At 41.9% G+C, this 27,119-nt stretch overlaps 1 protein-coding gene across 1 annotated transcript in view; it reads right to left on the bottom strand.

Annotated features, from left to right (window-relative positions):
- FRMD4B (FERM domain containing 4B) overlaps positions 1 to 22,711 on the bottom strand; it is a 253,347-nt gene extending 230,636 nt beyond the window's left edge. The window contains exon 1 of the mRNA XM_034440592.3: positions 21,978 to 22,711. The gene's annotated coding sequence lies outside the window, so the exon portion shown is untranslated. The remainder of the gene's footprint in view (positions 1 to 21,977) is intronic.
- Positions 22,712 to 27,119: the final 4,408 nt, after the last annotated feature.

Genomic DNA, 27,119 nt, shown 5'->3' with positions numbered 1-27,119 from the left:
TGACAACCTGATTGAATTATTTTCTTGTGAGAAGTGAACCTATCTGATATCAGCCCTCTTGGAAGTGTTTATCTGCTCTCTGATCTTTAATTTAAAAATGTATTATAGCAAGGATTTTTGTGCAAAGGTACACTGCTAGATGCCTATAAGATTAAAAAAATAAAGCATTTTCTGCTTTATAGGTACGATGCTTAATAAGAGATTGGGAGGAAGTTGACACCGTATTTCTTTCCTGAGTCCTTTTTTCCCCTCTCCTAAAAGTTTAGAACGCCAGTGCTAGGTGACATAAATATTCTCCACACCAACGACTGTTTTCAGATATTTCAGAGTTTACCTGGAAGGTCATTTACGGCTATTTATATTTCTTTCCCATTCCAAACTGCTATATTTCACCCGTTTCTAGCTGGCTGAACTTTCAATATTATTAAATCTAGATCCCATCATCCTGAAATCTATTCACCCTCAGACTACCACACATGTGTTCTACCTCTACAAAGACTTGAATATCAAGTAATAAGTATCAAGGGACAAAAAAATGCATTTGTTCACCAGCCTTGAATGACCCACTTTCCTAAAGCTCATCACTTAAGGATCCATTGGTGATGTCTCCAATGTCATCATAAGAATCAATTTGGAAATGGGGGGGGTGGGGGGGAAGGTGCCATATAAATCGATTTAAATAAATAAACAAAGCAAGGCATTAAGCCCTAGAGAAATCTGCTTTGAGATCTACTTATCTTCACGGTTTAAATATATAGAACTGGCACAGAGGGGATCAGTTCCAGAAATGTTATAACTACTATTTTATCAAAAGGGTCACGCATGGTGTGCAAATTGCCAGGATTTTATAGCAGGCTGTTAATGCTCTGCAAAGCTACAGGTGCATAAGATAACATAACTAATTTAAATTCTTAGGGGGAAAAAAGCCCCGAGGTATTAATGAAATGCACCTTTCTGTTTTTTGCCACTAGCAAAGAGGCAGATTGAGAAGTGGATAAATTGTTTAAATTTAAAGACCTTCCCTATTGTCAAGGAGTAGCTGATAGAATGGATTTTTTTTTTTTTTGGCCTATATCAGTGATGGTGAACCTTTTGGGCAGAAAAGGGAGCGTGCACGTGTGCGCATGGCACCAAGTGCCAAAAAGGAAGCACTTTGTGTGTGCGCTCGTTAGGGCCGCAACCAGGAAGAGGAGCTGCCCAGGGGGCATGCGCATGCCGGATAAGGTACTTCTGGTTTCTGGTGTGTGCATGTGCACCAGCCAGCAAGTTTTCCAGTTACTGCCGCCCATGCGCATGTGCCATTCAGCTGGCCAGCGCGCATGCTCACGCCAGAAAATGGAAAACCAGCTCTTCCGGTTTCCGGCACTGCCGCACACACAAAGGCCAGCTGATCGTTCCATGTGTATACGTGCCAGAAACCTGGAAGAGGAACGGGCAATGCCACGCGTGCCAGGCGACATGGCTCTGCGTGCCACTTAGGTTCCTTAGATTTAATTCTCCACTGCATTTATTTGTGTTTGAGCAGTAATGTAGCCTATGGCAGCTTTTCCCAATGTTAATACGAGCAGTTTTCAGTCAGATTGGACGAACCACACTGGAAAGATCTTCTCTCTCATAAAAAAAAAAAAAAAGAGTGGGACCTCATTATCTGGACCCTTTTCAGTCTAAGCTCAGGCTAGGGCACATTGCTGAAATGCAGGGGTGGGATTCAAAAATTTTAGCAACCAGTTCTCTGCTCGGTTGCTGGGTGGACGTGGCCATGGCGGGTGTGGTTTACGCGATCTCCTGCACCATGGCGGGGTGAGGGTGTTTTCACCGTCCCTAAGCTCCAGAGGCTTTCCTCGAGCCTCTGGGAGGGCGAAAATGGCCTCCCCGGGCTCTGGAGGCAGTCTCCGGAAGTTGGAAACAGACCCATTTCCAGACTTCCAGAACTTCCAGGAGGCTGTTTTTCACCCTCCCAGAGCCTCTGCATGGGCCCTGCACTTATCTGGCATCCAAAACAGGTCGTGTGGAGACTCCTGGGAGGGGAAGGGCGGGGTGAGTGGGGCCAGCCACTCCTTAGAACTATTGGTTCAGCGAACCAGATGTAAAATTAGCACCCGCTTCGCCCAGACTGGTCCGAACCGGTTGAATCCCACCCCTGCTGAAATGGCATTGGTCACACTTGTTGATACCCTTCAGAAGATTCAGGATGGGGATGGGTGAACCATCGCTCTCCTAGACCTCTCAGTGCTTTTGACACCATCCACCGTGGTATCCTTTTGGACCAGTTTTTGGGGTTCGGAGAGAGAAATATGTGCTATTGTGGTTCACATCCTTCCTCCGAGTCTGGTTTCAGATGGTTTTGGTGGGAGAGGAGAGGTCACACCCTTGGCCCCTGCAATGTTGGGGTGCCTCCTGACATCAAATTAATCCTTAAGCCTTTCCATCTGACATCCAAGCGTAAAATCCCTGTGTTCAGCCCAACATTAAAAATGTGGCATAATGCTTCATTCCAGCTTAAAACCATAGCTGTCCTCTACATGTGATCACAACATGGTTAAGATTGTAATGAAATGATTTATGACCTTTTTTTTTTTTCTGGACATGCTAGATATCCTTTATTGATGGAAGCAGGATGTTAACTTTTGGAAAACAATGTTCCTGCCTTTAGAACAAATCCTGTATTCCAGACACCTCGGTTGCTCAGAAAGTCAACAAAAATCTAATAATAACTACAGGAACAACAGGAAAATGAGGACAGTCTGTGACTCTTTCCTCCCAAGCACAAAATACCTGCGTTCTTTTCCTTTACCCTTTTGGAGATAGTGAACTAGAGTTGTAAAGTTCAAGCATTCATTGCATTGGAACAAGAAGATTTGGTTCCTGTTGTCTATTAAAAACTGGCCTTTCCATAACGTGGCCAATCAGGTATTTCAGCTTCCATCACTATGTTGGCTGTGACTTTAAATTTGGGGAATTTGAATGGAGGACACCCAGAGACTGCCTAGGTTGGGGACAGTTTCTACAATCACTGGCTGATTTCCTACATCACAGTAAACCATAATGAAGGTTGTCCAGTGGTGGAATTCAAATTTTTTTTACTACCGGTTCTGTGGGTGTGGCTTGGTGGGAGTAGTGTGGCTTGGTGGGTATGGCATGGGAAGGATACTGCAAAATCTCCATTCCCACCCCACTCCAGGGGAAGGATAATGCAAAATCCCCATTTTCTCCCCACTCCTGAGGGAAGGATATTGCAAAATCTTCATTCCCACCCCACTCTGGGACCAGCCAGAGGTGGTATTTGCCGGTTCTCCGAACTGCTCAAAATTTCCACTACCAGTTCTCCAGAACCTGTCAAAACCTGCTGAATAGTCACATTCACATTTTGTCACATTTTGTGTATTATATGAACTCAACCATGGTGGTTTGTAGACCATAGTTTGTAGACCATGTTTATGTCTACTAAACTATCATTGAAAAGAATGGAAGTTTATGCATACAGGTATATTAGATACATGTACGCATGCACATTTCAGATGCCAATCTGAATTCCAAAAATGCTGAGGACCATAAGATGGCAGCAAAGAGTTAAAAGTCATTTAATTCTTTGCAGCTATAGTAAGTAGTTGTCATCCAGAATTTTGCAATCCGGATCTGGTAGCTGTCAGGTTCCGATGTTATCTCAAATAAATTTCATTCTCAAACACAAAGTCTTTGATGAAATCTCTTATTTATTGAAGAATAACAATCTAGTCCTGAACTCATTTGAAGCCGAAACTGATCCTCTGATCCCAAACCCCTCCCTTTCCGTTCCTCAAATCTCAGTGTTTCATTGGCCATCTTCCAAGTCCATCTTTCATCTCAGTTACTTCAAGTCACAGGAATTCCCCCCTCCTCCCATCACCTAGGTGACGTTATCTGCCGGGGGAAAGAACTGGGTGAAAAGTCTACTTCTAACAGGCTCTTTCCCACTCATTCATGTCAGTGTTGGGGAAATCATAGTTTGGAGCGCTGACAGTAGCCTTAGGAAACACCCAAACAAAAAGTTTTCTATAGCCCATTTTGCCATAGAATCTGCCACATATTTTGCAATTACCGTATTTTTTGGAGTATAAGACACACCAGAGTATAAGATGCACCTTAGTTTTGGGGGAGGAAAATAAGAAAAAAGCTGACTGGCAGGTGGATCTGCCTCCTGGAATATCCCCCATCAGCTGTTCTCAGAGGTGAATTTTAGCAACAGGTTCCTTGGTTGTGAGCTCTGTGCCTTGCTTTTTTTTGTTTTTGTTTTTCTGCCTCTGAAACTTCTGAAACTCTGTTTCAGAAAAAAAAACCTTTATTTTCTGCCTCTGAAAGCTTCCAAAACAGAGCTTCAGAAAAAAAAGCCTCTGAAGCTCTGTTTGGGGGCTTCTTTTCTGAAGCTCTGTTTGGAGGCTTTTTTCCTGAAGCTGTGTGTGGGGGCTTCTTTTCTGAAGCTTCATTTCTGATGCTTTTTTCAGCCTCTGAAACCTCTGTTTGAGAAGTTGGGCGGGGCTACATTCAGAGTATAAGACGCACCTAAATTTTCACCCTCTTTTGGGGGAGAAAAAGGTGCGTCTTATACTCCGAAAAATACAGTCGTCTGTAAAATCCAGCAGAACTTACTTCTCAATAAATACATACTCCACCCATAATGGTAGCAATTATACAACATCTGGAGTGTTGTGCATTTATTAATTCTCAAAAAAAGCCATAGTTTGTCAATTTAGCATCAGTTAGAACTATCTTTAACTGAAAATCAAAAGGACAAAATCACACATCATATAAGGATGCATAACTTTCGCAACATTCCTTGGCCACTGATTTTGGAAAAATAATAAACCTCAAACCGTAAGCAAAATATTGCCAAAACACCTCCTCCAAAGTGGCTCTCTGGTAAAGGAAGTTCCAGCACTATTTCTAGCACTGTATTAAAACAAAACGAAAGGAACAACGAAAATAAATATATCTGTCCCTAGATAATGTTGCAGGATCCAATCTGAGTCACCAGGACCAAAGGTTTATTCTTCCAAGCTTTCAGGTTCGTGCTGGAGCCCATCCTCAGGGAACTTTGAAATCTTGGAAGAATAAACCTTGGGTCCTGGTGATCGACTTAGATTGGATCTGCAAAAGGGACAAAGGTTTTCTTGGCAAGGTTTTGCAGAAGTGGTTTGCCATTGCCTCCTTCCTAGGGCTGAACGAGGGTGACTGGCCCAAGGTCACTCAGCTGGTTGGAGCCTAAGATAGTCTCCCAGTTTCTAGCTTAGTCAGTGGTGGTATTCAGCCAGTTCTATCTGGTTCGGGCAAACTGGTAGCAGTGGCAGCAGGAGGCTCCGCCCACCCACCTGAACGTAATCACGTCCCGTTTTTGACGCTCTGTACATGCACAGAAGGTCCTGTGCAAGCGCGCTCACATTTGCGAACCGGTAGTGAAGGTAAGTGAATACCACCCCTAAGCTTAGCCCCTCCCTTACTACATCAAACTGGTTCTCTATTTTTTTTATAATATTGTAAAATAATTAAATTCAGAAAATCAAATTTTAACATGCAGGTTTAAATATTTTGAGCTGATTACTTTCAGCAGCACAAATTAATGCAAATTTGTTGTTGAGTGTTCATTTAATGAAATGCCCTCCTACCTTCGTGGATTTCTTAAAACAAACCAAAGGACTTTTAATTCATTTCTTGCCGCCTAACAATCAAATATTCAAATCCAGTGAAAGCCACAGGAAATGTTCCAGATGGAGAAGACAACCCTCCCCCCAAATCCTCCCCTCCTCCCTTAATTACACAAAACATAGTTAATTTATGGATTTGCATCCTGAGGATGTGGTGGTTGCAATTACCCAGATGCCTCTGTAAAGGGATGAATCAAATTTAGGGAATGTCAGTCTATTGTGGCTAAGTAAGAAAAAAAAAGTGGATTTTTGGTTTTCTCTTTTTTTGTGTTTCTTATTAAATGCATTTTATTGGTTTCCCCTCCCCCTTTTTTTAATGGTTTAGAGTCATTCTAGAATGGATAATCCAGACTCAATGTAAATACTTCAGTTGGAAGCTCTGGGTTGTATTACGGTGTGAAGCATTCATAAGTTGGTGGTGCTTTCCCCAAGTAAAGATAGATAGATAGATAGATAGATAGATAGATAGATAGATAGATAGATAGATAGACAGACAGACCATCAGGTGTATCTCCCTGTTGTGGATGGGACCCACAACATTCCTTGCCTCCCCGCTTTGGTGGGTTGGATAGATGTGACAGGCAAGAGATGGTCCCTCAGATAACCTGGTCCCAAGCCATGAAGGGCTTTAAAGGTGACAACCAGCATCTTGAATTGTACCCGGAAGCAAATCAGCAACCCAATGCAGCTCCCACAGAAGAGCTGATACATGTGCACACCGAGGTCTGCACAAAATCATGTGGGCGGCATGATTGACCATGAGTAGGGATTGTTATGTCATATTATGTCATGTTATAATGTGAAAGGGAATAGCATTTCCTGGGATGCAACTGTTACAGGGAGAATTTCTATTAAAAATAAATTTGCTATAAGAAGGCTGGCAGAGCCTGGGGAGTCAAGAGAGTAATCAGCCTAGAGTTGTTATGTTTCCACAAGCGGTGTAAGTCCAACCCCTCTTGAATTCCATTAACTCTTATTTAGCACCAATTAGTGCTGTTAGTTGACTAGATTCTTGTGTGTAGGCATGAGCAATAAATCAGCTTAATTAGAACTTAATGTATGGTTGTTGTGCCTAACAGTAGCAAGGTCTTAACCAATACTCTTAGATGGGGCCTACTGTGGATGTCCACTTTGGGACTCGTTAAATTAATTGCCATTTTAATTTACTACAATAATATTGTATTGCTAGAGAGATTTATAGAAGTTAAAAGAATATTTTTATCCACCTGGACCTGTTGCAAATTTTGTTGCCTTTGATGCAATGCAAACCCACCAACACATTGATGGAGAAAGTGGACCAGCGGAACCTACCCTTATTCTTTAGATTTCAAGTGCTAAAAAGCAGCAGTCCTAATCATGAAAATACAAACATTCCCTCCAAAGACTCTTAGAGGTTGACCCCAAACTCCCTCTTGAAAGATGCATCTGGTTCCAACTTCTCTGTCTTCCATCTCATTCTGAACAACTTGATGGGACAAGCATAGGACAAAACCAAACATGTAAGTTACTACTGCAGGAAGTTAGCACCCACCCCTCTCCTAGAAGAATGAAATTTCTAGGAAATATTAAAAAGGCAAAATATTATATCTCCCTGGATGAGAAAAGGAGAAACATGCTCTTGGAAAGCAGCCCAAACATTTGTTAATAGCCCCAGAAAGACTGGTGCCAACCTATCTACAAGACAAATGCTGGGCCAGCTTATCTACAAAACAAAAGACCTTCACCCTCAGGACATAATAGGATTAGCCTTCACCAGGAGTGGGTTTCATTTACCTTTGCTACTGGTTTGCTCGCCAAGATCCAAACCAGGACAAAGCCATTAAGCCATAATAGGAATTGCCCAACACCCTTTCAGAACACAACCCTCTTCATTACATCATCACCTAGCAAGATTCAACCAATCAGGATACCTGCCCTTACACAGGAACAGGAAGCTCTAAGGCGGGGCCCAAGAGAGGGTATCTCTCTCTCTCTCTCCTCTTCCTCCCTCTCTCATGTGCTCAATTGCCCAGGACTTCAAACCATGTGGTCCTGTCCACCATTAAACCATCTTTCCAAACAGCCTCCATGTTTCCAGTGAAGTACTTGGGAGCACTTGGAACTGAACCCAGATGGACATTTCTTCCAACACTATTGAGGATAAATGAAATTACACAAAGGAAAACTGGATAAAACATTTCTGGCAGAGAAAGGAAAATAGGATCCAAGCGGCCATTCTGTCTCGCCGCATTGAAACAAAGCTATCTGCGGATTTACATTATTACCTGAACATTCAGTGAGAAAGAATCACTAGTCATTTAGCTTAGAGAACCTGTGCACACGTCGGAAAAGGGGAGAAGACATAATTACTAAGAGCACTGCTGAAAAGACAAAAGGTGTTTCCAAATAGACTTTCAAAACAATGGAGAGGATTTATTTTAATTATCAGGCAGAAGAAATTCTCTTTTCTGTTTTCAGTATTCTGGCAGATTTATACATTGTGCAACCATTTACAGCAATTCAGCTGAGAAAAAGTGAAGATGTTGGTCACTTTGTTTCCTTTTAGAAATTACCTGATCTGATAAAAGCATTTTGAGAAGGCTGATTAGGAGGCGGCAGGATCTTCTGAAGTTGAAATGGTCTCCAAGCCCAGAATGAAGTTTACTATTGTTTGCATTCTTTGTCCCTAATCAAAACTACTGTATATCCAAATCAAAACTACTGTACATGCAGGTAATCCTTGGCTTACGACCATAATTGGGGCCAACATTTCTGTTGCTAAGCGAGACATTTGTTAAGTGAATTTTGCTCCATTTCACAACTTTTCTTGCCACAGTTGTTAAATGAGTCACTGCAATGTTAAGCGAATCTGGCTTCCCTATTGAGTTTGCTTATCAGAAGGACGCCAAAGGTATCACATGGCCATCATAAATATGAGTTACTGGCCAAGCATCCCAAACTTTGATCACATGACCGCGGGGATGCTCAATGGCTGTAAGTTTGAAAAATGGTCGTGAGCCACTTTTTTTCAGTGCTGTTGTCACTTTGAACGGTCACTAAACGAACTGTCGTAAATCGAGGACTACCTGTAAATGGCATTTTATGAAGAGACCTTGGAAGAAAAAACATAAAAAAAAAAAAAACTCCTGGCAAAAAAAGAGATAGGTTTGGGGGTTAGCAGATGGAGGCTAATGAAAAATCCTCTGCAGGTATGCATTACGTGTGGGTGGACTGTGACTTTCACATTTGATCACATGCCTCTTGCTTCACAATTGGTTGGATGGGCTACTGTAGTCTGCAAAAGCCAGTGTCATATGTTTCCAAAGAAGAGATGCTGCCATTACATATAATTGTATTTTGGATCCGAGCCATTTGCCATCCAGTCCAAGTCTTCCTCTTCAGTCTTTATAGAAGGGCTACAGTTATCTTTCAACTGCTTTTATAAACACAGAACACCAGAAGCATTTGCTGCATGTCCAATTTTATTCCAACTTCACTGAACAACTGTATTTAAACACGGTACTGTGAAATTAAAGAAAACTCCTAGCCAAAAGTAGATTTGACTTGGGAAAATGTATAGTCAGAACTGTCTAAAGATCTTTTCCCCTCAGAAGTAAAGAAATATCATAAAAGCCACATGAATTAGCACTTAATTCTTCTTTCAATAAGGCCAATGCCGATCAGGGTGGCTGGGGACTGCTACTATCATGCAATCAAAGTCATATCCCTTTTGAAAACGAGTTGAAGCTTCAATTGTGCAGTTGAAGGTGCTATCTTGACTTTTTTTTGCCCCTGAGAGTACCCCAAATGGGACAGCAGCACCTTCAAGCAAATCAGCTTATGAGAACAAAAACAGATTCTGTGTTTGCCCGCCATCAAAGGAGAAAGACAGGAGAATTCTGGAACAACAGTGCATCAAAAAGAGAGTTAAACTCTCTTTAATGGCATTTTCATTCTCATCCTCACTCAAATTCCTTCCTTTTAACCAAATAAAAATTCATCAAGAATTCTAGCAACATCTCCCCTACCTTTCATTTAGTTTGGCCTATAGCAGTAAAACAAAAAAGTTCCTCATTTGATTTAACATTTGTTTTTAATTAAGCATTCTCCTTGCCCTTCTGCACTGTGCCATCGGTGACAGAAACGTTTTATTGGTGCTCATCAGTATGCAAAATTAAGAGGTATTATAAGCAAAGAGGGAACTATTGGGCATCACAGTAGTCTTTTTTTGCTATCTGCTATACAAGGTGACAAATATAATTCTGAATCATATTAGAACTCCAGATTGCAGGACATTCTTTTTGGGGATAAACAGCCCAAATGTAATCATAAGATTAGGAAAATTTATCCCCCATACAGTGTAATTATGTCCCCAAAAAAGTTATCTTAAATTAGCAGAATAAGAGTTGGAAGGGACTTCTGAGGTCTTCTACTCCAACCCTCTGTTCAGGCAGGAAACCCTATAGCCTATATTTCAGACAAATGGTTGTCCAACCTCTTCTTAAAAACTTCCAGTGTTGGAGCACTTACACCTTCTGGAGGCAAGTTGTTCCACTGTTTAATTGTTCTAACTGTTAGAGATTTCTCCTTAGTTCTAGGTTGCTTCTCTCCTTGATTAGTTTCCATCCATTGCTTCTTGTCCTGCCTTCAGGTGCTTTGGAGAATAACCTGAATCCCTCTTCTTTGTGGCAGCACCTTAGATGTTGGAACACTGCTATCATTCGCCCCCATATATAAATTTATATAAATAGTAATAAATGCAAGCCATATCAATAATGAATAAAAGCATACTAATCTTGGCCATAATTACAAGATCAAAGTCCTGTCTGATTGCAAGCATCTTTGCCAATGGAAATACACTAGAAAATGGCCTCTCTTCATAAGTAATTCTAGCACCAGGGAATGCTCTCTCAGAGCCCTTTAAACCCTACCTAGCTGGGCTCAGATCCTAAGGCCTAAAAGTGTGTAGAGGATAAGATCATAAAGATGTTTTACTTCTACTCTATAAATTCCATTCATTCTGCTCAATCCCAGGGTTCTTATAAGAGCACAGAGGAGATTCATACAAAAACAAAACAAAATAAAACCCAAAAACCAAAGCTGAAATCCACCAAATATCCAGTTATCAGCAGCCAGATATAAGGTCTGGTCAAAAACCAGGATATTCAGAAAATAATATCAGATGTAATATGCAGTCACAAGGTCAGTTTTTCACAGAAGTTGTTCCAATACCTGAAGTTCCTCTGGCAAAATCTTAAATACAGGAAACATAGTAGGGTGATACCAAAATGATTGAAGATGTATTGTGACATTGTGATGCCAATTCCATCCTTTTGTGCTTTTAACATTGCACACACGTATACAATCACCAACTGATGTCACAGTGCATGTTTTAGAGGCATGTTTAGATGTGATCACAACTTGTCTTTTTAAATCTCTCCTTGAGATTTTAGCCATGTCTTCAGCCTTCAGGCTGAATGTGTGGAGATCAAAGAAATAGAGGATGTGCCCAGTGAATGAACCCCATCCTGCACCTCCTTCCAGCCTTCAAACATTGAATCAGATTCCTAAAAAAGGACTCCTTCTTTTGAGATCCCACCCACTTTGCAAATTGGCAAGCAAAAAAAAAAAAAAGAATATTTTTGGAAACTCAGAGCTGGGGCAAGTTCAGATGAGAGATCATATCCTTTTAGACAATTTGATTTCAACTGGGTAAATCTAGATAGATAATCTTTTCTTTTCTTGGAAAGTTCAGTCAATTTACTAGGAGACCAATGTCCTTGAGGGAAATGGAAATCTATTAGGAAGAGGGGTACTCACTCTCTATGTTTCTCTTTGCAACTACAGTTGCAAAATTCTTTTTTTTCAGTTTCTGTTTATGATAGTTTCTCTCCTCCATTCTCATCTTTTTCCCTCCCAGTTTAGCAGTCTACAAAGGAAAATCATTTCACTAAGGTCAGGAGTTTGAATCACTCACTTATAGATGGATTTTGGAATTATTAGGCTGAAGGCCAAATACTACAGGGCCAAGGGCTATGTTGGTTCTTGGCTGCAGCTGATCTCTTCTGATCCCAGGAGACTATAGCTGCTGTCACATAATAACAGAGTATGGAAGGAGCTATTGAAGTGAAACTCATTCAATTTTGCACCACCATTTCTTTTTTGAGAGATAAAGAAGGCTCTTTCATTAATATCTTACAGTAGATTGCTATTTTTGTTCAATGGCTTAGCAGTAGCATATTGGACCTTTTGAAACTTTCATACAGTTCTTCTAGTAAGAAGCCAGTCCCACTGAATTTAATGGCACTTATTCCAGATATGGGATTTAAGGTTTTGAGAATTAAATCCTATTCCTGTCTTGAAATTCTACCTAGTATGCACATAAAAGAAATGTGCATAGCTGTATTATAAAACCTTGTACATGCTAACTTTTGTTTGATAGGAAAAAATTAAAATATCCACTGAGTTGGTTTATAGTTTGTTAATAACTATACAGTATATCAATATTTTCAGAAACACTATTAAAATATTTTTGCAATATTTTGCTAAACATACTTCTGCACTTTTTAAAAAATTAAATACATCCAGCAATGTGATCAGCCATTCACAGATGAGTTCTTTAGATTCTTTTGATCCCGCCTTTATTATTTTTAAATAACTCAAGGCACTGACTGAGCATACCTAATACTCCGTCCTCTTCCTAACAACAACCTTGTGAGATAGGCTGGGCTAAGAGAGTCAATCAGCTGACTTTAATGCCTAAGGTGAACTCATTGTCTCCTAGTTTCTAGCCTACTGTCTTAATCAATACATCTTCTATCTGTAAAATATAGAACACTAAAGAAACAAATTAAACGGCTCATTTAGATTATATTTGGGTCAAGCCAGTACCATGGCACTCAATGGAACATAAATTTACATTGCATTTTTAGGAAATTAATTCTTCTGCTTCCTTGCTGTTTTGTTATTTTTTTTCCAAAATCACAAATAAAACCATTGGAAAATGAAGACATACATTTTCCAAAAGTGGTGTTATTGGCTAGTTTTAGAAAATACACTTTTCCCAAAGGGTTTCCACAATTTTGGCCACTACTGTAACCCTTCTACTCACAATCATTCCTGTGATGAAAAGTATTAACTATATTTTTATTTAAATTTATGATTGGAAAAGGTGAAGTTGTACTCTTTATTTAAAATACATAAATGGGATATACCACTTTTTGAGTCAACGTAGATACCCATTAAATCTTTGTGGGCTATCCTCACACGGAAGATCTTTAAAAATAAATCATATATTGGAAAAAATAAGAATTATTCTACGACAAAATCACTTTAAAAATTAAATATTCAACAACTCCAATATTATGATTGTAATGTATCATTACTTTTCTTTCATTTACATTCAAACTTTATAAGAAGCAATAAAAATACACAATATTTAGGCACATTGGCAAACTTTGCTCATGGAATGAGATATGATCTCAAGAATATAATTTATTTCTTTAACATTCAAAGAGAAGACCAAAAGATTTAACTACTTAAACTGCAGTTTGTGTAAAACCATGGTTAATGAGTGGGGGGGGGAAGCAATTAAGTGAATTGCACCCAATTTTACAACCCTTTTTGGCCGTGGTTGACAAATGACTATAGTTGTTAAGCATATCACATGGTTGTTAAGTGAATCCAGCTATTCCCATTATCTTTGCTTGTTGGAAGCTGGCTGGAAAGATTGCAAATGGCAATCACACAACCCCAGGATGCTGCAACTGTCATAACAGAATAACAGAGATGGAAGGGACCTTGAAGGTCTTTTAGTCCAAGCCCCTCCTCAAGCAAGAAGCCCTATACCCGTGATGGCGAGCCTATGGCATGCATGCCGGAAGTGGCATGCAGAGCCATCTCTCTGGGCATGCGAGCCATCGCCCGTTGCTCTTCCAAGTTCCAGAGTGCCGGTTAGCTGGTTTTCACCTGCGCGGGAGCGCTGGAAACTAGAAGAGAAGCCGCCTGGTGTGCATGCGTATGTCAGGAAGATGATCTTCCGGTTTCTGGGACATGCATGCTCACTGGCCATCTGGTCTTCCAGTTTCCGGCACGCATGCGCCCGCGAAGACCAGGTGGTCAGCACAGCGGAGCCCTGTTTTGGTTACTTTGAAATGCTTCTACGCGGAGTCCAAAGATGAGGGACCTCTAAGAATTCTAAGGAATTGTGAAGTCAAATCTAGTTTCCTTCAAACTGAGCTTACCTTGCAGGACACAAAAAGAAAAAAATCCATGAGTTCCTCTGTCTCCTGCATTTATTCCAACTTCCCAGTTGCAACTAATATTCTGTTATTGCTTGATCATCTCCCTTGAAAGGACTAACCACACCCAACCTTCTTCAAGTGTGAACTTAGGCAAAGTTAAGCCAGGAATTGTCACCAGCCAGGAGATCAAGGTACTTTTGAGTCAATCTCCACTCCTGGTGACTTATCCCACATCACTTATCCCACCATGCACTTATCCCACATCATCTATGTAAAGTTGCTTTCCTAAAGCTTTGCACAGCCCTGCTGTAAGCCATTTAGCTTACAACTCTATATCCATTTTCCTAAGAGCTACTGTAACTCCATTGAACTCCAATACATTTACTTGTATTGTTAACAAGAAATGCGCCTTTACATATACCCAGGTATGACCGATTCCAGTATTCCTGCCTAACTGTGGATAGGAACAAATGAACTCAGAATTTCCCCAAAGTTTAAACATATGGCAAATGGTCAGCCATCATAATCATTGTGATCATCCAAGTCTTTGATTACAAAAAGCAAAGCTAGCCAAGATGTATGGAAAAATCCTGTTTTACATCAGCAATTATTTCCAACTCCAATACTTCCCCCTTCTGAATAGAGAATAGAGGAATAATTTAAATTGGTTCTCAACTCATTCTGTTCTGAATCTGGGCTTCCACGAAGCTCTGTGAGTATTGTTTATCACTTTTATATTAAAAAACTAGATGGCTCAGTGGCTAAGATACTGAGCTTGTCGATCAGAAAGGTCAGCAGTTCAGAAGTTCGAATCCCTAGTACAGGTCTCCTGGCATGAGCAGGTGGTTGGACTTGATGACCTCCAAGGTCCCTTCCAACTCTGTTACTGTTAAAAAATCTTTTCTAACAAATTGTTTCTTGCTTATATTTTCAATTAATACAAGTCACTAATTTATCTGATATTCATTTTAATTACCACCAGACTGAATGCTTTCTTTGCTTTTTATCAGTTGAAATTTCACCAAACTGGCCACATCATTCAGATCTGAAGCGGGTTTGCAGTCATTCCCAAACATTTATTTGTAGGATTTATATGTCACCTGTGGGTCAAATTTAATCTAGTGGATCAGTCAGAACAAAGACTGATCCCATTACCCAATTTCAAACAATATAGCAAAATAGTAAAAAAAAGAAAAAGAAAAAAATGATTAAAATCAGTTAATATTTGAAGAATTCATTTGAAGAAATTTCTATGAGTATGCCCTTTTTTGGTGTGCTAGTGAACTATGTTGGACTACAAAATTCATGCTTCACCAGCATGAGGAAACAACTCAAGAGAAGCAGCCTGGAGGTTATGTTAGGTATATTTTCTTTAGATCATATAGATCAGGTTGGGGGATCTGTAAATTCTCCAAAATAGTTGAACTACAATTCCTGATAATACCTGCCAGCATAAACCACACTGAGAACTGTCATCCAATAACATCTGATATACATATTTAGTTCACCAAATTACAATTGTTTCAATGTTAAAGCAGTTTTTTCTAAAATAAAATATTTTTTTAAATTTATTGTGTTATTTATTTACTCAAAGTTGTAGAGCTGTCCAATTCAAGCCATTTCGAAAAGATCCAGGCAATCTGCTTCGTCCAGAGCTCTCTGAAGCTTTAACTTCTCATCAACTATCCAGGGAAAGAAGACTGGAGATGGAACAACAAGAATCCAAAATTATAGGGCCCACAATGTCTTCTTTAAGAGGGGCTGCCCTATCGTTTCTTTCATGGCATAACACCACCCCCTCACAGAAAAATGTTTGATCACCATATGAACCCAACCACTTGCCACCTCTCAGGAATTTTCCACTAGGAGGAAGATGGATATAAGATAACTTTTATTGTCATTTTTTTGTGAGTGCACTGACCCACATTGAAAATGAAATTCTGTTGCCTGCTCTCAAGAGAATGTATATATTTACCACATATATAACACACATATGCACATGCTATATACATACATAAATATATATCTGCAGTTGTATTAACCTCTGAGCCACAAGTTGTCCTCCCTTTATCAGCTTGAGCCAGGGGAGAGATTAAGTGTTTTTCTGTCGAAGCACCTGGTCTACCCCAATATGGGAAGGAACATACTGCTTCCCTTTTGCCTTTCAGTTCCAATCCAGGAGCCCTCAAGCAGTCTCATTCACAACAAACCAGCTCAGAGGTTAATACAACTGCCTAATATGCAGGCAGCCCAAGTTCGAATCCGAGTAAGGGTTTGGCTAGCTGATGAGAGCTAAATAGCTTGAAATAGATCTATACTAGTCTCTCTTTATCAGCAAATATAAATTTGGTATAAAATGGTTTGCCGTGAATGTGACTGCTTGAGGGCTCCTGGATTGGAGCTGAAGGGCGAAAGGGAAGCAGTATGCTCCCTCCCATATTGGGATAGACCAGGCGCTTCGACAGAAAAACACTATATACATATATATATTACACACACACACACACACACACACAAAAGCATTAATCACTGTCCATTTTGAATACATAGTGGAAAGAGGAAAGTTGAGAGTTCACAAGGTTGATGCCTCATGGAACAAAACTGTGACTGAATCTGGTTTTTCTGCTTCGGGTATCACGAAGCCTCCTCCCAAAGTTAACAAGGAAAACAGGCCGTGAAGAGAATGTATACCATTCCAGACAATCCTGTGGACTCTGCTCAAGCATCACTTATATGCTATGTCCTGGGTAGAAGGAAGTGAACTACCAATATTTTTTTCTGCCATCCTCACCACTCTCTGCACCGCCTTGCTGTCTCAAGCAGTAATGCTTCCAAACCAGACAATAATGCAATATAATAAACAAGTTGTCAGGTTGATGGAACTCAAGATCTTGCCAACTTCATCTGGAGTTATAGTATTAAACTCCTTCTGGATAAATTATGCCGACTGGCGACTCCCAGGGGGAGGGCCTTCTCTGTGAGGGCTCCAACCCTTTGGAATGAACTGCCCCCTGAGATATGAAATATCCCTGATCTCCGTGCTTTCCGCCGTGCCCTCAAGACTCTGGTGTTCCAACAGGCGGGGCTAAACATATGAACATGTGAATGATTTTTAAATGTTATCTTTATCTTTATCTTTATTTGATTTGTATACCGCCCTACTCCCGAAGGACTCAGGGCGGTGAACAGCCAAACAATAAAATACATAAATACAAAATTTAAAAACAGGATAAAATCGAATTAAACAATTTGGCCCAGACAAATTAAAACACCCCAATCATTTAAAAAACAGATTAAAATTTGCATATTAAAAAGAAAAGAGGGAAAAGATTAGGCCAGGCCCACCAAGTGGAATAAAAAGGTCTTCAAAGTGCGGTGGAAGGTGCGCAGATCCAGGATCCTACGTATCTCCGGGGGGGAGCTCATTCCAGATAGTAGGTGCCCCCATAGAGAAGGTTCTTCCCCTAGGGGCCGCCATATCTAATCTAATTATCTAATCTAATCTATCTAATTTTGGGTTCTATTTAATTGGGCCAAACTATGTTATAATAATAATTTTAATTAGCAATTTTATGATGTTTGTGTATCTATATTTTTTCTTGACTGTACACCGTCTTGAGTCCTACGGGAGAAAGGCAGTATAGAAATTAAATAAATAAATAAATAAATAAATAAATAAATAAATAAATAACTGAACCAGACAAAGACTCACTCAGTAGGACTTGCCTAGTCCAAATCCAAGTGAACCCAAGTGTTCATCCACTAGGTCAGGGATGTCAAACTGGCGACCCGTGGGCCAGATGCATCATGCGCAGGCCACACCCACCCCAGCTCTGTGAAGGCAAAAAATGTTGCAATATGTCACATGACATCAGTGTGACACAGTGAATTTGACACCTGTGCACTAGGTGCTAAGAATATTCCACACAATATACCTGCAGATATTCCTGTGGCTCATATTACCCTGCAGGGAGTGAGTGACTTTAAAGAGGGCTGCTGGACAGCTACAGTACCTACAGTTATAATATGGGCAGAAAAATAGGAATGTTTCATTGCTGTTATTGCCACAATGTAATCCCTGATGTCAGCTTTTATACATGTTTGGTCAAATTGGCTCTTTATCTTCCTCCAATAGTGCTCTAGGCATCTATTCCATTGTTTCATCTCCTGGAGATCTTTGCAAAACCAATTTTTCCTTGGGTAAAACCCAACAAGGTACACTAGGTACCCCTACTTCCTTGGGATAGCACTAATATGACAGGTGCAAGAAACCAGGAGTTGGGATAGAGTTCAAAAGTACTACAAGTTTATTCCATGCTATCTATACACAATAATCTGATCTACTACCAGTCAAGGCAAAATGGTGCTAGATAAGAATCAAGGGAATTCATTGGGAGCTGGACTTAGGTGTCTTGTGGGAGCATAGCAACTCCAAACTAATAACACGTTTGACCCTGCCATCAGTCTCAGCCTGGTAATCTCCTACAAATAAGGTTAAAAGCAATCAGATTAACTTGACTGTGAGAGGATTGATGATAATCTCCTTCATCTTCAAATCACATTACAAGTGCCCAAGACAAAAACCAGAGCTAAAGACCATAAACCCCTGAAACACTCATGACTCAATATCACTATAGTACAGATTGGAAATCACCTAAAACTGTTAAGTCTCCGTGACTCAACCAACAACTTGGCAATGGAACCAAGCAGACAGACACCCATGATTTTTTTCAACATTGCTACCTGGAGTCTGCATTGTGGTCTTTCTGGCACCAGCTTTTATATTCCTAGTCTGATGAAAGCCATCTTAAATTGTTGGATATTGTTGGATGTCTCCTCCATTACGATTTTATGCCCATGTTTTTATGACTGCTATTACGTGTTGCTTTTTATATTTGTTGTTCTGTTGTTTTATCGTCTGATATAGATTGATTGCATATTGTTTGCATAAGTGATGTATAAGCCACCCAGGAAACTATGTGTATTGGATGATCTAGATGCCAGCAAACAAGAAATCAAATTAAGATGGTAATCTTTTATCCTGTTCTCTTGGATTAATCCCAAACTTAAGCTCCAGATAGTTCCTGAACCAGACATTCTCTATAAAAGTCTTATTATGATTCAGCCTTCATTCCTTGCAAGGCTGTTGTGAGGCTGAAATCAGATGGAGATCCTGAAGAAGTTTAGTTTGGGTGACCAGCAATGGAATGAATTACAATAGGAACGCATTATCAGGAAAGCGATACCATTGAAAAGCACAAAGAGAGGAAACAGACACACAGACAGAAAAAAAAATATATAATGCAGGAAGAGGGACTATTCTAGGAAACCAGAGAGGAAATGGGGTGAAACCACAAAGAAAAGTCAGTATAGCAGACAACATGAAACAGTCTACCAAATTAGATGCTGCGAGAGGATTCGATTCAGAAAAAAATTACTCCTAGGCTTATCCAACTTTGGCAGAGAACAAAACAGAGAAAAATTGACTTCTGAATACTCTAACAAATCAGATAAAGCAGCTGTGCTTTACATTCGTTTAGGTTCAAAGCAATCACCTAACAGTACAATCCTCTACATGAGTATTCAGAAGTCAATCCTATTTATTAAACTAAGGACTTCTTCTAGTGGGAACACAATTGGTGTATAAGAGGATATGCCTCATTTTAACTCTTTCACAGCTTCCCATGATTTCTGAGCATCATTCATGTCCTAGGACTTAGGCACATGCCAACATCCATTATTCATTAAAGTAAATGAACAGCATCTTTGTAGAACAAGGAAGCAGCTTGTTTGGCTAGTTCAGTATATTGTGTGATTGAGGGAGCATGCAAGTGGAAGAATAAATAATTCAGTACAGTAACCAGGATGAGCCCCTTCTGTGATTAAGTCACTGATTAACTTAAGTCTCTTTGATTTTGGCACTTCTCTTTTAAGCATGACTGAGGAAACTTTCAGTCCTGAGTGTTGTGGCCCTTCTGTGGCTTCAAAGCCCTTCCATTCTTCCGTTTGCTTAATTGCTCAATTCATTAGATGGATCAATTAAACCTCTTTTCATTGACTGTAATTATTTTTTATTAATAACGCAGCGTACTTCGAATGTGTGATTTGAAAACATTTAATAAAACTGCAGATGGGAAGCAATTTTGGAAAGAAGCATTTTTTTAAATGTATTTTATTAGGCCAGTTACTGCATATTTCAGCATAATCAAAAATGGAATATGCTTGTAACGAGTTTTATTTACTTTTTACCCATGTACCCATTTAAATCAGTAGATTGGATCAGGTTCCTCGGAAGTACAGGTAGTCCTCAATTTACAGTTCAAAGTTACAACAGCACTGAAAAAAGGGTCTTAATTACCATTTTTCAGAGTTACAACCTTTGCAGCATCCCCATGGTCACATGATCAAAATTCAGACCCTTGGCAACTGGTTCATATTTATGACAGTTGCAGTGTCCCGGGGTCATGTGATCATTTTTTAAAGACTTTCTGAGAAGCAACATCAATGGGGAAATCAGATTCACTTAACAATCAGGTTATTAACAACTGTAACGATTCACTTAACAACTGTGACAAGAAAGGTTGTAAAATGGGGCGAGACTCAATTAACAAATGTCTCACTTAACAACAGAAATTTTGGGCTCAACTGTAAGTCGGAGGTCTTACCTGTATGGATTTCAACTCCCAGAATTCCAGAGTCAGCTGGCTGGGGAATTCTGGGAGTTGAAGTCCACACATCTTAAAAAGTTGCCAAGTGCTTTAGACAAGGCTGGTTGAATAAAATCCGAGTTCAATGCAACAAGTTGTTGGGGCCCAGGGATCAATTATCTCAGAAAAATGGCCAATTAAGGAATTAAGATATCTTGAATTAGATGGTATCCCTAATTAAGGGCAGCTGCCACGAAGAAACGGCGAACTTCAATTTAAATCCGCCGGGTTTCCCTCAAGCGGGGATTCTCGTCTTTGCCTGCCCTAATTCAGACACTTTCTTTCCCTTTTTGGTTTACATTCTCTTCAACCGATCAAGAGGCGTGCTGGGAATCAAACTCAGTTCGGGGCTGAGGGAAAAAACGCCGGCCATCCTCGCCAAATCCGTCGTGGCCGCTGACCCCAGAATTGCCAGATCAAAGCCCCTACACGCCCCGGAAACCCGCAGCCCTGGGATCCACCGCTTCGGGATCCTGCCGCGCGTCGCCCAAGATCTCCTTCTCCAGCTTGAGCAGCCCAGATGACAGCTCGGCACGCTTCTTCTCCGGTCCCCATTCTTTTCCTCAGTTCCCACGCCCCGGCGGGTCCGCACAAGTTCCTCGCCTAGTTAAGCGCGCCTTGAATCCCAGCCTCGGGGCACCTTTCCGCGGTTGGCCACGCTCCTACTCTCCGGCAAAAAGGCAGCCTCGCCACCGCCTCTCTCTCTCTCTCTTTGCCAGCTGCCGGTTAAGAACAAAGCCCATGTGGGGAAGCTGCTTGTTTTTCTGTCTGGGATTCTTTTTGGGGTGTGTGTGTGTGTAATTGTCTCCAGTTGAAGGAGCGGAAGCTGGAGGGGGGGGGGACGACACACGAAGCTCAGAGAAGCCGGGGAAAAGATGCAAAATCCCCCCAAACTTCCCGCCGGGTTAAAGTAGAGCCTCGGGATGCCCTCAGACATTGGAATCTCTGCCCTTCCCCTCGGCTTTGACTAGGGAGATCCCCAGACGCTCCCGCCACCCGGCTGGAAAGGGGGAAATTCGCGGGGCTGGGGGAGAACCAAGCGAGCCGGAGAAGGCTGTGGGTGTCTCCGCCATACACCCAGGCGCCAGCCCTGCTGCTGCTGCTGCTGCTGCTGCTACTGGGCGGGAGCGCAGGGGAGGCGTCCAGCCAACCCGCTGGAAGCCTGGCAACTGACAATGGCAATCCGTCTTTTGCTTTCCGACTCCGGTCCTCTTTTTCCCCCGATGCAAAGCCAGACGGACGGAGAGAAAGGAAGGGAGAAGGGAGGGCAGCCGATGCCTCGACCGACAAGAGGCGCGTCCTCCGCACCCTTAGCAGGACCAGACAACAATGCGTCCCACCCAGTCCGCGCACTCCCCACGCGCGCCTACCTTCGCCTTCTTCCTCCGGCAGGCAGGCAAGCCCTCTCCGCTCCCGGCAGCCCTCGTCGACTCCCTGATGTCTCGCCCTGCTGAAAGGCAAGAGGCGGTGGGCAACTCCGCCACCACCGGTCCGTTCGCCTCGGCTGGCCGGATCCCGCGAAAGGATTCTTATGAGGCGGCTCTTCCGACCCACGCGCCCTGGGCGACTGGCAAGCGGCTGCGCCGGCTCTTGCGACCTTTCTGGCTCGGCCAACCCTGCCCGGGTCTCCCGCACTCGCCCTCGGCAGCGGCGTCCTTCATAGCCAGCCAACCCCAGTCCCTTGTGAGACGCCGATGCTCCGGGCTAGGCATGGTATATAGCCCGAGCCAACGACGGGAGGGAGGGCTCTAGTGGCCGGGGAAGGGTCCCGCAGAGCTCCGGGCTGGCAGCAAGCGGAGCCTGGGGAATTGATAGGCTCCCAGCGGCTTGTGCCGTTTGAATGACTCCACCCTGCTTCCTATTGGTGTCCCGCAGCGGACGCGAAGGGAGGGGCGGGGTGTGTGTGTGTGTGGAAGAGCAGAAGGAGAGACTTGCCACCGCGGATTGATTCGGGCTTGTGGGTGACCTCGCGGTTTGCTAGCTTGTTTGAAAGAGGCGCTTGCCTGTTGAACGTGCCCGTTTCCTCAAGTGCCGCACTTTCCATTGGATTCGGTCCCACACGTTCAAGACGGCGGGAGCATGCATGGAGTAAGGTGTGTCCCACAGTATTCGTTGGAAGCTGTAGTAGCCAATGGAACATGGGATATCATACAACAACTACCGCCCTACCTTTAGCGGCCCATTTTTGATCTCCCTATGTTTTAGATTAAGTCCTAAAACTGTACGTCTATAGGGCGGGTCTCTACTTCAATTAGAATTTGAACATTCTCCAGACTTTTCTGGGATTGTCAATCCCCTTCCTTTTCTTTATGTGACAGGAATAACGCTAGTCTCCCTCAACCTTGGCCTTCCAGAGGTTTCGAACTACAAATCCACTGAAGTCCCAGGACGAGAGGGGATGAGCTAGAATGTGAAAAAAAGGATCAGATTCAAATTTAAGTATTTAGACTTTGACAATGACTTGCATTCTTGCAATATTTAAGGGATGGTTATACTTTAGAGAATAGGTCGTATGCTTTGGAAGCAGAAAGCCATATGGAATGCATATGGATATAATTGGAAAACACCTCTCAAGCTGGACTTGCACAAAATGCTGGGTTCAGTTTAAAATCTAACTGACTAGGAAATCTGAGGTTTGGTCTGATGTGGGAACCCAGCCACTGTCCAGACAGACTTTATGAACCTGGCCATTACATAACATGGTTTATTTGGGTGTTGTATCTTATGCAATAATAACAACTGTGTTTGTTAACCCAGATCTTGAGTTTAGCATATTGTGTGAAGTCAACCTCAGTATCCTGCTAAATAATGAACCAAGGCATTTTTCCATCTTCCTATGGAAGAAATTATGAAGACGGGGATAATTTCTAAGAAATACTTTTTATATATTTGTTGGAAGTATTATATGCTATTTTTTTTTAAAAAAAAAAACCTCAAATGTAAATGGCTTGCAAAAGTAGCAGACAATAAATTTCATCATACTTATATCAACTTATAAAATCACCTGATTAAAAGATCAGCAGGATCCACATATACCTCAGGCACATAAGCTCTCTGTATCTGCTTAAAATAGATTAGTCTTCACTGACTGTCTAAATATTATTTTATTTGTTTGTTTGTTTATATGCCCCTCATCTCACTGTGTAGAGCATTCTGGGCAGCTATTAGCACCAAGGATGCTGATCTTATCTCTGGAAAACTGATTCCCAGGGAAGAGAGTTTTTGCAGAAAATGCTTGTTTCCAAATCCTTTCCTGTCACACTTGTTGGAGAATAGAGACTCTTAAGTACTGTTTCTTTGCTGGCATGCTTTGGTTGGGCAGTTTCTACCTGAAATAAATAACTCTGCATGTCTCCCGATCCCAAGCCATGTAGGGTTTCATATTTCTAGCACTTTGAATTTCCTTCACAGTGCTGGTATTTATTTATATGGCAATCTTGGAAAACTCACATTAGTACGCAAGCTGTAGCATTCTGCCCAGGTGAAGTTTCTGGGTGGTTTTTTTTTAGGGGAAGTACCACTAGGGGAACAGCACACTACATTAGTTCTTTTGAGAAATGACAATGACAATGGTGTGAGTCAGTGTTGCAGGGACTTCTTTTCCAGCAAACTGTCACACGTAGTACATCAGTTGAAGCTGGGCCAATGTTCTCCTGGTCTTAGATTCTACCTGCTATTCCAGCATGAACTGTGAATCCTAGATTATGATCCAACTCCTGGGAAAGGAGCATTGCCAAAACAGATTTTATTTTCCTGGGCTCCAATATCACCGCAGATGGGGACTGCAACCAAGAAATTAAAAGATGCTTGCTCCTGGGGAGGAAAGCTATGGCAAATCTAAATAGCTTACTAAAAAGCAGAGACATCACCCTGCCAACAAAAGTGCCTATAGTCAAGGCTATGGTTTCCCCAGTTGCAATGTATGGCTGTGAAAGTTGGACCATAAGGAAGGCTGAGTGCCAAAGAATTGAGGTCTTTGAACTATGGTGCTGGAGAAGACTCCTGCGAGTCCCTTGGACTGCAAGGTGATCAAACTGGTCAGTCCTAGCGGAGATCAGCCCTGACTGCTCTTTAGAAGGCCAGATCCTGAAGATGAAACTCAAATACTTTGGCCACCTAATGAGAAGGAAGGACTCACTGGAGAAGAGTCTAATGCTGGGAAAGACTGAAGGTAAAAGAAGAAGGGGACGACAGAGAATGAGGTGGCTGGATGGAGTCACGAGGCATGAGTTTAAATGGACTCTAGAGGATGGTAGAAGGCAGGAAGGCCTGGAGGAATGTTGTCCATGGGGTCGCGATGGGTCGGACACGACTTCGCAACTAACAACAACAATGCCGGATCTCCTCCATAACAAAGGACCTTCCAGCATCTTCCTGCTTGGTGATGGGGAAAGACTGCTTTCAGGGAAAGACTGCTCTTCCACCTCCAATCAAATCTTTATTATGGTCAAATACCAGCATAAACTGCTACTTCAGTATTCCAGAGGTTGGCTAGGCTTTCAACACCTGCCTGCTATGGTCTCAGAAAACTTTGCAAATGCCCTCTGAAAATCACCAAATATCATCTGTTGCCTTGGGCAGATCAACCAAATGGTGCCTCCTCCTTGGAGAGGAGAGAGAAGATCTGGCTTGCAAATCTGAATTCAATGCATATAAAATATCTGGTGGAATATAATCTGAAATTCCAGAAGGGAGAGGCTGTTTCGGAGAGGGCAAAGAGGCAGAAGAGCTTGGATAGTCTGGTAGGCAGGAAGAGGGCTAACCCAGATCCCCCCTAGCAGTTCACAGAGTGTATCTAACAGTTATGCATAATTGCTTTAGTCTGGCAAGATTCTGTCTGCAGATGAACAATAATAACAACAACACCGGTTCGGTGACGTCATATCGTCACCGCTACCGGCTCGGGAGAACTGGGCCGAACCGGGAGGAACCCACCACTGGTACAGCCCATAAATGCAAGGGCTGAAGGGCTCAGTTTGACTATGATCTTATATAGTTATGTATGTTATCCACCAAATACATCAGAAAGTATATATGATTTCCTGTTATCCCTCACATTTTGCAAGAAAATTCCATATAGCATAAGATAAAGACTTTCCTGAAAGAAACTTTCCTGTGGATGACAGAGCATGTGTACACATGAAATCATTTCCACGACTTCCAAGAACAGATCTGATTTACTATTTCATGGCATCTTAACTCAGGGCTGGGATCAGGGGTGAAATGCTACCGGTTCGCACCAGTTTGGGCGAACCGGTAGCGGTGGTGGCATGTGGTTTGGAGAACTGGTAGCAGTGGCAGTGCGAGGCTCCACCCACTTGCCCAGATGCCGTTACTTCCTGCTTTTAACCAGAAAGTGACCTGTTTTTGACCCTCTGCACATGAGTAGAAGGCTTTGCTCATGAACAGAAGGTCCAAAATTGCATGTGACGTGCACGCAGAGCGCACATTTCCAAACTGGTAGGAAAGGTAAGTAGATTTCACCCCTGGCTGGGATGTTCTCATTAGGTATTCCTAGTTCTCCAATTCTCAGTTCTCTTCCCTATCACCACATACTCTATATTTGCTTTGCCCACCCCTAGCAAAGAACCATCCATAGAGTGTTGTTCCACTCTACAGTGGAACGCTCTACAGTGTGTTTTCAGAAAGGGTGTTTGTGGCAATGGATTTTGTAGAACTTCTGTTTGATTATTGTTCTTAGCAACATCCCTGCTTGTCTGCTTTCCATAAATGTCTGAATGTTCACTGACAGCAGCAGGTATTACACCTTGACCTGATCTCACTGCAAAACTCATATTTCATGTTCAGGCCAAGGCACGCAGAGGGCAATTGTTCCTGATTCATCACCATATATGCAACACGACTGTCTGAACATTTTAACTAAGCATGGGGGGGTGGGGAGAGTTGCTAGGTAGTAAGTCAGTCCAATCATTCTGAGCGACACCTGGTTAAGACAGATACGGTTTTTAACAACAGATTCAAACAATTTGAGTAGAATGCATGTCCAAACAATAGGATTACAGTAAAATAAATGACATTTTTGTACAAATATAGCTATCCACCAGTGGTGAAATCCAATTTTTTTTACTACCGGTTCTGTGGACGTGGCCTGGTAGGCGTTTTGTGGCTTGGTGGGCGTGGCTTGGTGGGCATGGCAGGGGAAGGATACTGCAAAATCTCCATTCCCACCCCACTCGGGGGCCAGCCAGAGGTGGTATTTGCCGCTTCTCTGAACTACTCAAAATTTCCACTACCAGTTCTCCAGAACCTGCTGAATTTCACCCCTGCTATCCACCCTCCAAAAATTAGCCAGCATTCCATCCTCCCTGACCATCTTTCATGCACCTTGAGCTTCTTTTTCCCCTTCTGCATATACTGAAGCCTCTCCTTGAATGCTGTTGGGGGCAATATGCTGACTCTATAAACTGCTTAGAGAGGGCTGTAAACCACTATGAAGTGGTGTATAAGTCTAAGTGCTATTGCTATAAAAAAATCTTTTAAAATGTGTTATA

The sequence above is a fragment of the Pantherophis guttatus genome, chromosome 2 (genome assembly GCF_059756535.1).
Source record: "Pantherophis guttatus breed Tessera chromosome 2, ASM5975653v1, whole genome shotgun sequence".
NCBI classification, from domain to species: Eukaryota; Metazoa; Chordata; class Lepidosauria; order Squamata; family Colubridae; genus Pantherophis; species Pantherophis guttatus.
The sequence above is the reverse complement of the archived record's forward strand: the minus strand, read 5'-3'. Positions and strand labels throughout refer to the sequence as shown.